Here is a 15120-nt window from a genome sequence, read left to right on the forward strand (position 1 = left end):
CTTTGGGGTATTATGCTTCACGATGCTGCACTATGCTGAGACAAGCAGGACACCACTTCTCAGAAAGAAGCAATCACAAATGCCCTGTACACACTGATTAATCCTTTGTTTTGGCCCTCAGCTTGCCAAGTGCTCTGGTAGCCTCATAATTGCAGATTTCACATAAGCAAATACTTGAGTGTTTTCACCTATCAATCCTGTTTGTTAAACTTCTAGGAAAGCCAGCTAAACCACGCAGCTCACAGCAACACAGGAGGAACTGGCAAAGTGTTTTTCAAGTGGTATTTAACACAATTCAACACATCTGATTTAAGGTGGTCAGCTGGAATACTTACAAGTTTAGAAGTTTGGGTGCTTCCATTCAGTTCCTGGCATTCAGAGCAATCAGACTAGTTAGTTCCTAGTGGTCCTGTCTCTATCACTGAGATGCATCTTCTCCAGCCTGAAGCACCACATCCGCCCTGAATTAAAATTCTGCAACCTGAAGCTGTCTGTCTTTGTTCCGCTGGGAATCCCCTTGCTAACAGGAGGGGGTTGGAAGTGTTGTCTCATGAAGCGCCCAGGATATGTGAAAATAACTTTGTTTGCTGCCCTTGACTGCTTCACATCCCTGTCAGGTGTGGTCTGACACAATAGCATAGTGCCCTCCTGAAAAAATTGTTTGTACATGTGGACAGTCTGGGATAAGATTTGTTTGGCCAAAGCTTAGGGGAAGAAGTTCCTCCTTTGTAGGAAGTGGAGTGGAAACTTCTGACTGCAGAGTGAAGGCACTGAGGTTCCACTGCTGGAAGGCACAGGAATGAGTGTGGTCTGGGTAAACCCACAGGCCCATGGAGGAAGGTTAGGAAATTTAGTCAGGAAGAGAAGAACATGCTGCTAAGCATGTGCAGCTGTGGGACCAGCATTACTGAAAGCCTCTGTGATTCAAAGGACAACTTGTGCACAGCTGGAAACTGGTCCTGAACATACATCCTCCTAACTACCACCTGAGACCACCTCAAGGATTTTTCTGGAGCATGCAGGAGATGGGGCAGATGTGGGTGATACTCACTGCTTTTGCCAAACTCTATGTGTTGTGCTAGGAAGTGGAAGGATAATTTGTTTGAAGGGCCTCACCAAAGACAATGTGCTACGTGGTGTACCCAGAACGTGCTCCAGGAAGATACAAACCACCTCCTTGTGCAAATGTGGAGCTTTGGGACAGGGTGTGCTGAAGCTACTGTGGGTATCTGAAGAGTTGGATGCATCAGCCTTTCCTCCTGTGAGAGGGGAAGTGATGGAAAACAGGGAAGACATGATGCTGTAGCCCATTTAAATTGAAGGATACAGTGTTTAGTGGATTGAGGACCAAAACAACCACCAGGCCTCTTTCTGGTCTAGGCAGTGCAAGTTTTACTGCAGAACTGCAGTGGCAGCAAACTCCTGGTCTTGTTCAAGAGAAGTGAGTCCTGCATGCTTTTTTACAAAGAGAGTGATGCTTTGAAAATGCCAGTACTGCTAGGTAAATCAGATAGAAAATGAAGAGTGTGCTTGGTGACTCAACTGGTCTAGCAAAAGATCTGGAGTTTGGTGTTGCATCTGCACATCAGCAGTGAGTGCATGTATCTCAGGAGGGACAGTGGCAGCTTTGCTCCCTTCAGTGCTGTTGGTGGCAATCCAGTTTCAGCACTCCATTGCTGGCCCAGTGGTGTGCTGGCATCCAAGCAATGCCTTGTTAGATGCATCATGTAACTAATATGAAGTCTGTGGAACTCACTGCCACCGAGTCCAAGGGTGAATAAACGAAGCTCAATGCTTCTGTGCAAGAGAACTGACTTTTAATGTTAGATTAAGGAAGTGATATGAAGAGCATAAAACAAACTCATGCTATTGGCAATTGAGAAACAGCTTTCCTTGTCACAGATTATTGCAGAAGATTTCTTGCATCTTCTGGAAAAAGAAGCATTGGGACATGATATCAGGGTAAACAAACAGTACGTAAAGAATGACTTTTCAGGTCCATGAGTGAGTGGGCCACGATGGCAACAAATTGCTATTGCTCACTACACGACTAAACATGTTTTCTGAGGGAAAAACAAAATGCCTTCACCTGTGTCACCAAACTCAGGGGTCATAAAAATCAGATGGCCACATGGAAAGCCATCCTTGCATTTCCTTCCACTATCTGCAGCAAACAACACATGCTCAGTTAGCAGGCATGAGCAGTGAAGGCTGCCCACAGCACTGATTTTTCATTGAGATGAATTGGTTGTAATTAAGCCTATCAGAGATGTATGTGCTAATGCTGCGTTATTTATGGCCTGAATGCAATCCTTCTTTTTCTTTTCTTTTCTTTTTTTTTTAATCATATGAAGTTTCATCAACTTGCTTGCTTTTTCTTTCAGTCTTGTACTATTTCTGCCTCTCCCTCTAGAATATATGTTGGTGTGCCTTTTCTTCTTTCAGTGTCTGTTTTCTCTCAAGGCCTATTTTTTTTCTGTTGTGTTTAATTGTTTTTCTCCTGATTTATTGTTCCAAGACCATGCTAGGCAGTCTGTTTATTTATAATTTGGATTATTTTAAAATGGATCCAGAGCTGTAGGTCAATGTTTAAAAATTAACTAATAAAATACACAAATGAGGCCCAATGGTCAACATGAGATTACACATCCACTAGGATTCGCATGCTACTCCAAATAAACCACTGGGGAATACCAGCCCTGGGCCCTGAAAGCATAGAAGATTCACTCATCTTGACTGCAGGTCCTAAAAACACACATGAGGACCTTTGCTGACAGCACCAGCAGGTGCTGGTATGAGCCCTCTGGATGAGCACAGGTGACAGTGTGGTGTGACAGAGAAGGCTGAGCTTTGCCTCGCCCAGGTGCTCACCTCCGAGGAACTGACCTGCTCTTGTCCAGGTGTTTGGGGAAGTTGCAGATGAAGGACTGATGATGTGCCACACACAGAGTAGGCCACAGACCCAAGGTCAGCAAGCCTTCACTGCGCCTTGCCCCTTTCACAGCCTGGAAAAGCCAGACCAGCAGGAGGCAATGTGTCCTCCTCTGCCATTTTGGCACTAGCCCACGTGTGGGTGTCGCGTCTTTCTCTTCATAGTCCCTCATGAAGCTTCACAGTAAGCAAATGGTGTCAGGATGTGGCCAGAAAACCTCTAGAGCTGCAGAAGGAAGATGCACCTGCAACATCCCAGCTTGCTGCTGCCCTGAAGATGTGTGGGTCAGGTGCTGGTGCGGCGTGGGCCCAAAGCCTCCCCAGGGCCCTGTAGTGTTCCTGACAGGAGCACACCGAGGCTGGAAGCAGGAATCGGCGCCAGCCGCTGCCAACAGAAGGGTGTTGTAGCAGTTGCCCCAATGAAAACAAGATCAGGCGTTTTAGTGCGGTGTTAACAGCTATGTTAAAATCCTCACACTTTCCAACAAAAGAAAGGCCCTCAGAGAAACCCAAACAAACACTCACACAAGCAACACTGGAAGTTGGCTTGAGTTACAAACACAGGAAATTAAATACAAAACTGTGTTACAATAGCACGGAGGATCTGACTTAAAACAAGCCAGACAAGAGCATGCACGGTGCAGACTGCCATATTTTCCCTGCTCCTGATCTCAAAGGTATTCCCTACAAATACACACTGCATGGTATGTTTGTATATACATGTGTGCACATACACATGTACATGCATGCACAGTTTCTACCACATTAAAGAAAACAGTAGAATAAATAGTAGAATTTAGATAGTAGAGAGGCCTTTCTTCGGACAGAGCTTACGAACTGTACGTGCTCATAAAGGAGCTTTAGTCAGGACAGCAAATACCACATGCTTCGGAACAAAAGCTTATTCGTTTTATTTTCTTCCTTATAGCGAGATCCTGCAAAACTTCCATCCACTGCACAACGTCACAACAAACGAAGGTGCGGTGTAAAGGTGAGAGCAAGGGCAAGAAGGCAGGAAGTCCTTAAGCAGGTTTTACTGTTGGAAGAAAACACAGTATTTACTCTTCAGCTGCAATTGCATTAGCAGAAGACACCTTTACTCCAGCAGAAACTCACACCGGGGATTACGCCCACAGACATCTCCCCACAGAATGCTGCCTGCTGGGTGCTCCAGCCCGTCCCCTCACGTGCCCTCCCCCACCGCACGCACAGCCCTACGGGCAGGCCGGGCCGCGTGCCCTCTGGGGCGGCCCTCTGGGCCACGCACCGCCCGTTGCAGGCACTGCGGCCCGGGGAGGCGGGGACTGGCCCGAGGCCGACATGTCTCGACTTGTCCCTCTCTCCGGGCAAAGCCCTTCCCCTTGCCGCAGGTCTGTGTCTGGTGTCCTCGGTTCTAGGGCACGCGCTTGTTTTTCTGCTTTTATCTTCAGAACACTTGCAGAAGTATTTCAGATGAGAATTCTATTATGTTTTCCTTTCCTTTATTACACTTTGCTACAGTTTGTCAATACTGGCTACCGGTGTTATTTGAGGCCACACTTTAAAAAAAAAAAGTCCTTCCCAAGCTCTGAGCATTTATCTGAAGTTCTGCATAAGGTCACATGTCTCCTCCAGCAGAAGGTCTTACAAAGTTAAACAAAGTCCCCTCGCTTGCTCTGTCTGAGTAAATACAGACCATATTGGAGTAAATAAACAGCCAGGCAGCGTCCCAGACAATGGGTCTTGGCGATGAATTAATAAACTCTGCCTCTCGCATTAGCAGAGTGTGACTGGAACTGGCAGCGGGCCCCTGGCGGCCCTCCAGAAACGATTATTACTAGACAGAGCCAAAGGAGACTTGGCACGACGCAGGGCCCACAGCTGGAGATTAGGTAACAGAGTAAATGTGCTCACCGTGCTGCCAGGGCGTTGGTCACCCTGCCTGCAGAGAGGGTCAGGGCTGTGTTTTTGCAACTCGTATTCACATGGGGTGCCTGTCCCCCAAACTCACACCACTCTGGTTTGCAACCCATAGATTTGCTGTGTGGAATCAGAACTGTCATCTCAAACCAAGCAGTCAACCAGAACATTTGTCTGGGTGGATCACTGTGCTCCATCCCTGTCCTACCAACCTACAGAGACTCTGGTATCGTTGGGTCAGACAGGACTTGGTAGTACTGCCAAGAGGACAGCCTGGGCAGGCAGCTGGGCAGTGATATTTTGGGCAAAGGAGACAGATTTGCTTCTGTAAAGAAAAGCTTTATTTGGACTTGGTTCTGAGCTGAGGGTTGTGTCCAAAGGCAGGATGTCTGCAGAGAAAGAAAAGCCCTTCTCATGTCTTGCACTGGGAGGGAGCTGATGCCTGTAGAGAGCCATCGCTAAGCTACTCTCTTCCTAAACTGGGCATAGGCTGTCACCCAGACGCATTAGTGAAGGAGGTGTAAACAGGAGGGGACTGTGGACAGCTGGTAAAGTCATCCCCCAGTTCTCACATACAAAAAAAATTGTGGCTACATTGCTTCTATGGACTATGATGCAGCAACACCTGAGCTCTCCCCCAGAACAGAAGAGCCACCACTCTGCAGCTTGGAAATGTGGTAACCACACTGGAAGAGCATTTCAACAGTTTCAGTTAGAAGGTTTATCAGCTGGGCTAACTCCAGCATGGATGCCCAGCTGACACAGCCGTCCTGATTCTAAGAGTTGAGCTAATTTCTTCACGTAGTGTGGCACCAAGCTTTGTAGATGTACTGGTTCAGTCAGACCAGCTTTTTGGATCTCTGACACGGGTCTGCTTACTGCCATACACAGGCTTCCCTATGCTTGCAACCAACATCCTCATGATAAGCTGTAAACATGTTAGCAGCATCAGACTGGCCTAGCACTTGAATACTAGAGTTTCAGTGGAAGAGGACATGATAACTACTCCCACTGTGAAGCATTTTGAGAAGTATGAATGAATAACTACTTTTTTTCAGTGTCTTCTGAAGAAGGGGGCTATACACTAAACCTCTCTCTTCTCACTCATAGACAGCCTGAACTCAGTCTCAGAGGGCCCCTGGACCATTGTGATGGCCCTAACTGCCATTTGTTTGGAGCCTGGGACTTTTACATTGCAATGACTGCAGCACTGGAAATGAAAAGCAGGAAGAAAGCAGGTTTTCTTAGTGCCATTATCCTGACTAGAACTACCTGGATTGTTAAAAAAATACACTTTACCAGTTATATAGTGGTCAGTAAAGTTACCCATAAGAAGGGCATAAAATATTTCATTTTACATGTATGTCACAGTAAGTGGCAATACAAGCATTTATCATCCTCATTTACTGCTGAATCCCCAACCTGTCCTGAACTGAATGCCCCCAGAGAAAAACAAGAATAGTTTTCAACTCTGAATACTGCCTTTTGTCAGTAAGTTTGAAAGCCCTTTACAATGGAGAGGAATCTCATTTTCTGTGTCTTTCCATACAGAGAAATGGAGTCACAGAAGCATAGCCTGAGCTCTGCTCTGCTCAGTACCAGCCTGCTGTCACACCACTTCCACCACCCGGCTACCTCTGGGCACTGCTGTGCTCTTGTCACCCAGCGGTGTTCCTTGGGGGCTGAAATGCCAAGTGCAGCCTCGTGTAGACTTGCCATGTAAACATTTGTTATCTACAAATGAGACTATAAACGCTCCTGTGTAGGTAATCTGATCATTGGGTCAAACAGACGAGTATTTCAGATCATGCTGAACAGAGGTAAGGTAAAATTGACTTTGCAGCCTTTTGCTCACTCTCAGAATACTTCCTCCACAGCAAATAAGTAGGGTTTTTCTTTCATAACAAGATTTGAATCAAATAATTGCTTTCCACTAGTCAAGGAGCAGATTTTGTTCTTCTCCTTAAATCACCTTCAGTTTGATGAGCATGGGCATTCCTTGCTGGTGCCTCTTACTATTGCCTGGAGAGAAAACCTCTGCAGAAAGTGAAATTCAGAAGAGCTAATAAAACATTTTCTGAAGGGTTTGAATCTCTCATTCCAAAGAAAACAAAGAGGTCCGATGACCTTTCAACCTGACCCTTTTTTTTTTTTTCCTTAGGCATTAAGAAAAACATTCTGCAAACAATGAGTGCTCGTGGTAATTGTCCCTCCCCAGTGCCCCAGTTCTTGCCAAAAGCAACATTTCAATGGCTATGGGGGGTGGAGGTTGAAAGCAAATGAGTGAGCAAGCAAATGCTGGCTTTCACACATCAGTGGTTGGCTACGCCCTGACCACATCCAAGGAGGTTCAAGGTGAGGGAGTCGAGCTCTCAGACTGCTCCTCACTGAATTTTAGAGTTGCAGGTATCCAAAATATTGCTGTCCGAGTAAGGAAATCTGTGTCAGAGAAAAGCTCAGGGAAATATAAGAAAATGGGTTTTAAAGCAGTAAAGTGGTAGTGAAGTGTAATTTTTATCAACATCTCTTTAACTGACTATTGAATTCCCTTTTATTTCACATACCGCTTCTAATCTCTCAACCTGTTGTGGTCATTTTCCTAGCGTTAGGGAGAGACTTGGTTTAAAAACAATTTCATGTTAGAGACAAAAAGTACTTTTTTATATGAGAAAAATCTTGTACCATTTATCTCCATTGTTTTCCACCACTAGAACCTGCAGTGGATCCTGCTGTGACATGTTTCCAGCTGCAAAAAGAATCAAAAGATTTAGGGTTGAGTTCCCTCCTGATTCTGGAACATGTTCCACTGTGCAATCTTTGGTAATATCTCTCTGCAATAAAAGCACTAATGCTCTCCAAGAGGCCTCCCCCTTTCACTTTCCTCATAAGAGGTGATGACAAGCTCCCAGCCCAATTGTCTACACACATCCTTAAGTGCAGAGAGCCAGAGATTTAGCTACCTTTCCTGGTTCTGATACTGGGCAAATTGCTTTAAGCTCTCCCCACCCATACAAAACTTTTGTAAAAATCCCATCTTAGTAATACTGGAGCAGCAGTGTTAGTGCTGCTGGGAGATGGCTATAGGCAGGGAGTCTTTAAGCTGTCTTTGGGACTCTGTTGCCAGAAATGGAGATGTGCCTATGCCAGGGCTCATCTTTCTAAATCCAAGGCAGCTGAATTAGTTTTGTAAAAGCACACTGGTATTGTCAAGGTCCTGCTTTGAACGTGTTTCTCCAGCTGTAAAATGTGGATGGAAGCACTGAGCCAGCTCTGTAAAGGTCTGCTGAGATTTAAGCTATGTTGGCATTCTCTTCTTCAGTGTCAGTGGAGCTGGCAAACACAAGGAGAGAGCAGAACGGCTTCTGCTTTTATTTGAATTGTACAGCAAAACTCCAAACCTTGAGAAGAGACCTTGTAATAATTCCCAACAAGCACACAAGTGGGTTTAGGTGCTAGTGTGGGAAGGAACGGAGAGGTTTGGGATGTTACAAAAACAGTACATCCAGAATCTTTTTTTACTCTTCAGATTTACTTCTACTCTTTAGGAGGAGTTTGTACAGTGAAGTACTATTTTGTGGTTCTTCTTCAAGACCATTAACTCAATATAAAAATATCAGCATTGTTTTTATTATCTGAAAAGAAAAGAGCTCAGAGCTGAGTTTCTGTGCAATGCTCAGTTCATTAAACAATGACTCAGACGGGGTTTTGTGGTGGAGGATTCAGCTTTTCCCTAGTGGTGGGATCAAGATGTCCTGTTTCCATGATAATCTACCTTTCATCTCCCTCACATTGCAAAACTTGTTTTTACCTTGATCCCACACAAACCCGTTAGTTTCTTGCTTTTGTTATTATAAATTATTTACTTTAGAAATGCTGAATCATGACACTGAGGTTAGAGAAAATTGTATTTATATTTAAAGTAAGAATTGTTCCCACATCATCTGAAGATTCCCAGACTATTATTTTTGCGTGTCCTTACGTTTTATGTTTTGATAAAGTTCAAGTGGCATTTGGTTTGGCCCTCTGCAGGGAGGTGACTTTTATCCTGCAGATGCTGAATCCCAGCAGAGAACGCCTACTAATGCCACATGGGATGAGCCCTGCCCAGGTGAGTACCTCCAGCATGTGCCCACCAGCTCTGCTGCTGACTGGCCTCTGCCAAGCCCACCAAGGCCCAGTACCAGCCTGGAGATTCATGCTATAGGTGAGCAGTACAGGCTGCAGCTCAGAGAACTGTTGCATGAGTGCCATGGCCTGGCCTAGCCCTGTCCCTCGGGTGCCCTTCTGTGGGCTGAACCAGAGCCCACTGAGCAGCCTGGATGCGCAAGTGAATCGTGGGCAAGGCCACAATGTGGTTATCACCCACTGTGACTATCAGCACAAAGGCAACCTCTCCCCCATCTCCTCATCATAAGTTATGTCCTGGTAACTAGATCACATCTGCTGTAACTCTGTGGATAAAACATGTCTGAAATTGATATATTTTTTAAATATATAAAACATATATTATAATATATATATAATATATTTTAATATATATTTATATTTATATATTTATTTTTATAAGTTTTTATAAATACAAATATGAGGTACAGCAAGCATGTGTAAAACAGTGTGCAACTGTAAAGGCTGTAATTTACATTTTGTTTTGTTCTGCCAGCTAACAGGTGCGTGATTCACTACCCTGCCTACTGCCTATGGGATGGCTGCAAAGCCAGCACTACTTGCAGAATAACTTGTGTGAGGAGATGCCAGGCAGGCTGCCTATGCTGATGACACCTTCCAGAGGCCAGCTGAACCTGAATCGGTTAATTCCCTTTCTCTATGTATAGACCTAGGCTTCTTTTATATTGCTCCTGGTGGTTCAGTTTCCCATTTTCGCAGCTCTCTTCTTCTGAAGATGTCAGCAGTGTTCTGTTACTGTGGACTATGTAAGCCTCAGCATATCTTCAAAATAGTTTTATCTGCCCATTTTACAGAAGGACTAGGTGAGGACAGATAGCTCTAAGCAGTTATGTGCCAAGTTAGGTCACAGACAGGAATAAAAGTCCATTTCCCCCCCTTTGTTTCTGCAGTAAGATGTTGTCAGTTTAATCCAGGCAACTGTGTCAAGAGACAGAGTTTCTCAGCAGGGCAGAGTGAGGGTCTGTGTGCATGTGAGAGCCCAAGCTGAGAACCAAATGAATGCTGAAGTGCTCCATTCCAGGGGCAAAGAAAAATAACTATTTCATATGTAAGTTGCCCTGTTTTTTATAACCCTTCCCATACTTCCTCACTTGTTCATGGATGGACTCTCAGGTATCATTAAGTTGCTCTCAGGCACAGCCATATTGCAGGTGCTCATTTCAACCGGACTATAAGGAGAAACACTAGAGTCCAAACCTCAGAATTGCTATGGGACCCTGTAACGCAACCACAGCCTTCTCTTTTCCCTGGCTTTACCAGTAAGCCATGCATGTACTTGATGCTTGCTCCTTCTTCATGTGCAAGCCTCTGCCAGGGTGCTGGGGAGCTGCATGTGCGCTGAGGGGCAGGCAGAGGCCCTCACCATTGCTGTGCTCTGCAGTGGCTGCAGGGGCAAAAGCGGATGCCGAAATGCTGCAAGTGGGGGATTTTGAAATAGTGCAGGACTAGGGGAGAGAGCGCAGGACAGGTGAAGCAGGAACCTTTGGGTCCTGTGTTAGCATTAGAAATCTGACAGAAAAGGGACAATTGTAGGAGTACAATCAGAGAACTGTGTTCTCTGGCTGAGTGCACTCCCTTCCCAGCTGTGCTGGGGTGGAGGTGAATTTCCAGTGCAGCAGGAGCACTAACAAGTTAATGTTTAACATTATTATTACCTCATCTTCCAGAGGCTCCTTCTAAACATAACAATTGACGACAGGCTCCTGATAGTTTGGAGGAGACCGACCTCAGCCCTAAGACTATGATGAATATGATTTCCCTTCCCCCTCTGTTTTGATTTTCTGCTCTGTTACTCCAGAGCATTGGCTGGCCATGACCCCTGGCTGCTTTTTCTGTAATTACCAGCTCCTGCCAGATTTACTGTGGAAGTTAATGTCTGTTCCAGCCAAGTCAGCCCCACTGTTATATTGTACGAGACAGTAACCCCTTCATTACAGGCAGAGCTCGAACAAAACAAAACAAAGAATCAGGAAAAGGGTTTCTAGAGGCTGTGTAGTAGGCCTTACATGCTTGATGAGGGTGCCAAATTAACATTAGCACTTTCATTACGTAGAAGCAACACCAAAAAATCTTCCTCAAGGTCTTTCAAATTCTGCAGAGCATATGCAGTGGCTAGTGAGGAAAGAGTAAGAAAGAAACAAACTATAAGGCTTTCTTTTCAGTCCATTATGCTCCTCTGGGACTTTTCTTCAGAGTCTCTGCATGGTCTGGTGGGACTTTTAAAAACAAATTAGTATTCTGATGTTTTAAAGTTACCCTTAAGTTTGCAAGGATTTTTTTTTCAGTTGTTTTTGCAAGTGGTGTTTTTTTTTTTTTATTTTAACATATTTAAATAAAGTTGCTAAAAAGGGTAAGATTCAGACTCACATGGATATCCAGCAGAGGCATGTGGCTCAGTGGCGGCCCAGCCATCAGAAAAAAACCTTGTATCCACAAATTCAGCCTGAGGTTCGGCTGATCAGAACAGTTCTTGGGCTGCATTCATTATAGCAGTGCACAGAGCATTTTAAAGTTTTGTAGAAGATGAAGCATACTTGATATTGGTCAAGGGATACATGCAGTTAAAATAATGGTCAGATTCTGATCAAAAATTTATTTGACTACCTGTGGAATAATTCCATCTAAGCCACAGGAGTTGTGGGGTGCAATTCTTGTATATGGGGTCATGATGAATAGCCACAGTATTGCATGCACCATGCAAGCAGAAGTGGCCAAAACAGCAGTGAGCAATGTTAAAAGCTTCTAGCCTAGATACAGATGGAAGATGATCACAAAGGATCAGGGATCACTCCAGTACTAGCTTCTAGCTGTGACCTGTTACCACACATAGGATGACACTACCAGTATACCAAGGAAGCTATAAGACATTTGCAGCAAATTCTACTCTAAGGCTCCACAATTTCTGTCCAAGATTTTTCGAACAGATGTAGTGTAAGTGCATAGTATAACATGCACAGGATTAGTCTGGTGTTTCCAGGAAGTACCAGATATACTGCAAGCGCCCTGCACAGTTGTTGTTTGTATTTTAGATACAGCAGTATATAGATAAAGAAGGCAGTACATACACAGAAGACCTGTGCATTGGGCTTTTTTAATGTGGCTTTTTTAACACAGTGCACGTGAACGATAGTACAAGTTGGGATATTGCCTTTCCCGTGCACTCCAGAGTGATTCCTGGGCACCTGTCTGAGATTCAGATCTGCAGCAGGGGGCTTTTATCGTGATGGGCCTTGGAAAAACATGAAAAATCTATAAAGTCAAAAAGAAAAAAATCCCCAAAAATCCAACTGGAGATATTTATGTGTGGAAAAAGAGCACATGGCTGAAACCGTTAGATGTATGGGTAGTTCCAGTCTTCACCACAATCTGAATCTGTGGTTTATGGAGGATAACTCAGTGCTGGGGAAAAAATATCTCTTTGTTCCTTACCAAAGCCATCAGAGCCAACTTGAGAACTTGTGGGACTGGGAGTCTGAATGCTTGGTAGCAGTGGCTCTATGCCTGTTCCCACTGTGGGACAAGGGACATATCAACAAAGTTGGGCTGGAAGTAGCAGTTTGACACCTGGGGACTAGCACACAATTCAGCTTTCAGATAAAAGGCTTTGGGGCCAGCCAGTGATGACTGTTTCACTGATTTTTGATGCCAATGTTTGACGAGGCAGCAGAATCCCAGTAGGTATGGATGCTGGCTTGTTCTGGGTGGTGTGCTTTGCTACACGTGGGGAGCAGGGAGAGAACCACAGAGAGAACCACCTACCAAAATGAGGAGGAGGTTAAGAATGCTCAGATGTAATCTGTGACATTCTGGCCTAAGACCTGGCCTAAAACCACAAGGAAACTCACATACCGGGCTCTCTAAATCCTGATGCAGAGTAGAGACAGCAAAGGGGACCATACAGGGGTTCTCACTGATGAGGCAGACCTCTCAACTCTTTTTGAGTACGTGAGACAACACAGTGGCCTGTCACGGAAGGCGGGGATTTGTCTGGCAGACCGGTACTATGAGAGGTAGGGGTTGTGGCAGGAGGCCATGGTGGCCTGGCCACCTGCCAGCCAGCACAGCTCGCTTCATCGGGGACTTGCCGATCTGCCGCCCCGGATGCGCAGCCTCACTGCGCACTGCACGCGTGTGTGAGGAATTTATTATCCTCGCAGCAGGGAGGCATGAGATGGGAATCAGAGTAGCTGGGAATGCATGCACCGGCCTTGTGCTTGGTGTACAAAATGTAGGGATCGGAGCAGATGCTGCAGAGCAGCACTCTGTCAAGCAGTCAGGCAACCGTGGTGTGAGGGTCTGCCGTTGCAGAGCGGGCTGCCGGCCTGATCAGTCAGATACTTGCCCCTGTCAACAGCTTGTACCTATGTTTTGGAAAGAAAGGAAGCATATCTGGCCAGAGATGCAGTGCTGTGGTTGCCTTTCTGCATCTGGAAGATATGCAGCATTGTGGTATCCATCCCTTCTCATGTCTTGAGTTTAATGGGCATTGACCCAAACTGAACTACAGAACATGACGGAGACTGAAGCCAAAACCAGCTCCAGCCACACACTTCACCTCTGTAAGTGGGGATGGCATGGGGGTGCCCACGCACTGGGCCCCGGGTGGTAGAAGGAAGGAGCAGAGCCTCTGCAAAGGGCTTCATGCCCATAATGACGGAGGGCCTCACCTCTCTGGGCCTCCCCACAGATACAGTGCTAGTTCCTTATGTGCAGTAATCTAGCACCGCCTAACATGTATTTTCACGTTAGGAATCTTATAGGATGGATAAATGTGTTACAAGCCATTTGCAATATCTTTGTGTAATGAAGAAAATTTTAAAGCTGCAGTCTGTAGCTGCAGCCTGGCCTAACCTCTGGTATTAAAATAATTAAAAATTTTCAGATTCATAATTCGAACATAACTGGATTTATAAAAAATTAGAATTAGACTCTCTTAGTTTCTATACACCTTTTTGAAAAAATACTTTCAATCTATAGTGAAAGGTGGAATATACTGGCAGCATCTTTTAAAGTACCTTCAAGTGCAAGTAGGTGTGATGAGAGATCTCAGAGGAGGCAGGAGCGGGACGTCCTGTTGCTCCTCTTTATAATGCAGACTAGAATTTGCTGCTGAATTTTACTTGCAGTGCAGTTTTGTTTTGTGTTTGAGTAACTATTTTTATAGTTACAGGCAGGGACAAGAGTTTTTTTGTGTCTGTAAAACCAACGGTAAAGTAGTGGAATTCATCAGTTTGAAAATGGAAGGACTTGCTTACATTGATCTGCTGGTCAACAGATATCTTTATGTGGAGTGTTTATTATTGATTATCAGGTATACTGGAGAGTCTGCAGTGAAACATGCCCTATCGTAAACACCATCAGCTATCTGGTGATCAGGCTGTGGGTTTTTTCTTGTGGAGATGTAGGCTTAGGACAAACCCAGCAACAGAACAAAAGCTTTGTCAGAAGGAAGGGGGTTTGCAGCATATGAAGTTGGTTTTGATTCATTCCCGAGCTCAGATGTTGCTTTGGGAAATGTATTCTCTTCAGGTCTCTCACTCTGACTCTATAAACAGAGGCAGCGAGTTGCATTTGGAGGCACTAAAAGTGATTTAAATGATTCAGCCTGGGATTTTTGCCAAGCAGCACCTCCTTCTGTTTGCTGTGGGGGCTTTTCTGCCCTCCCCTTGTGAGTTGTTTTTTTTTTTTTTTTTTTTTCCATCCATGCAAAATTTTTTGAGACTATCCTTTAAGACAGTCTCTTTCTCCGAAACAGAAGAAAAAAGTTTGCATCTCCAGATGGACAGCTGCTCCCCGTTCCTTTTGATGTTGCTTTTATCTGCCAGGCCAGTGCTCTCTCACCCTCTCCCCGCCCCCGGAGGCAGTTTCCATGGGGTCTCAGGGGAGCTTTGTCTCTCACATGTGTTTAAAGAGAAATGTAGAGCTGACACAAAGGCTCCACGGCTCGACCTTTCGCCCTCTGCAGTTATGAGGGCCATAAAGCTCAAGTCCCTGGTAACAGTGCCGATGACCAGGGCAGCTCTGGACACAGACAGAGCTCTTTTGGCACAAAAATTGTTTAACTAAAAATAGTTCTAGGGAGGAAAATAAAAGGTTGTGCAAACT

The sequence above is a fragment of the Meleagris gallopavo genome, chromosome 5 (genome assembly GCF_905368555.1).
Source record: "Meleagris gallopavo chromosome 5, MGAL_WU_HG_1.1, whole genome shotgun sequence".
NCBI lineage: Eukaryota > Metazoa > Chordata > Aves > Galliformes > Phasianidae > Meleagris > Meleagris gallopavo.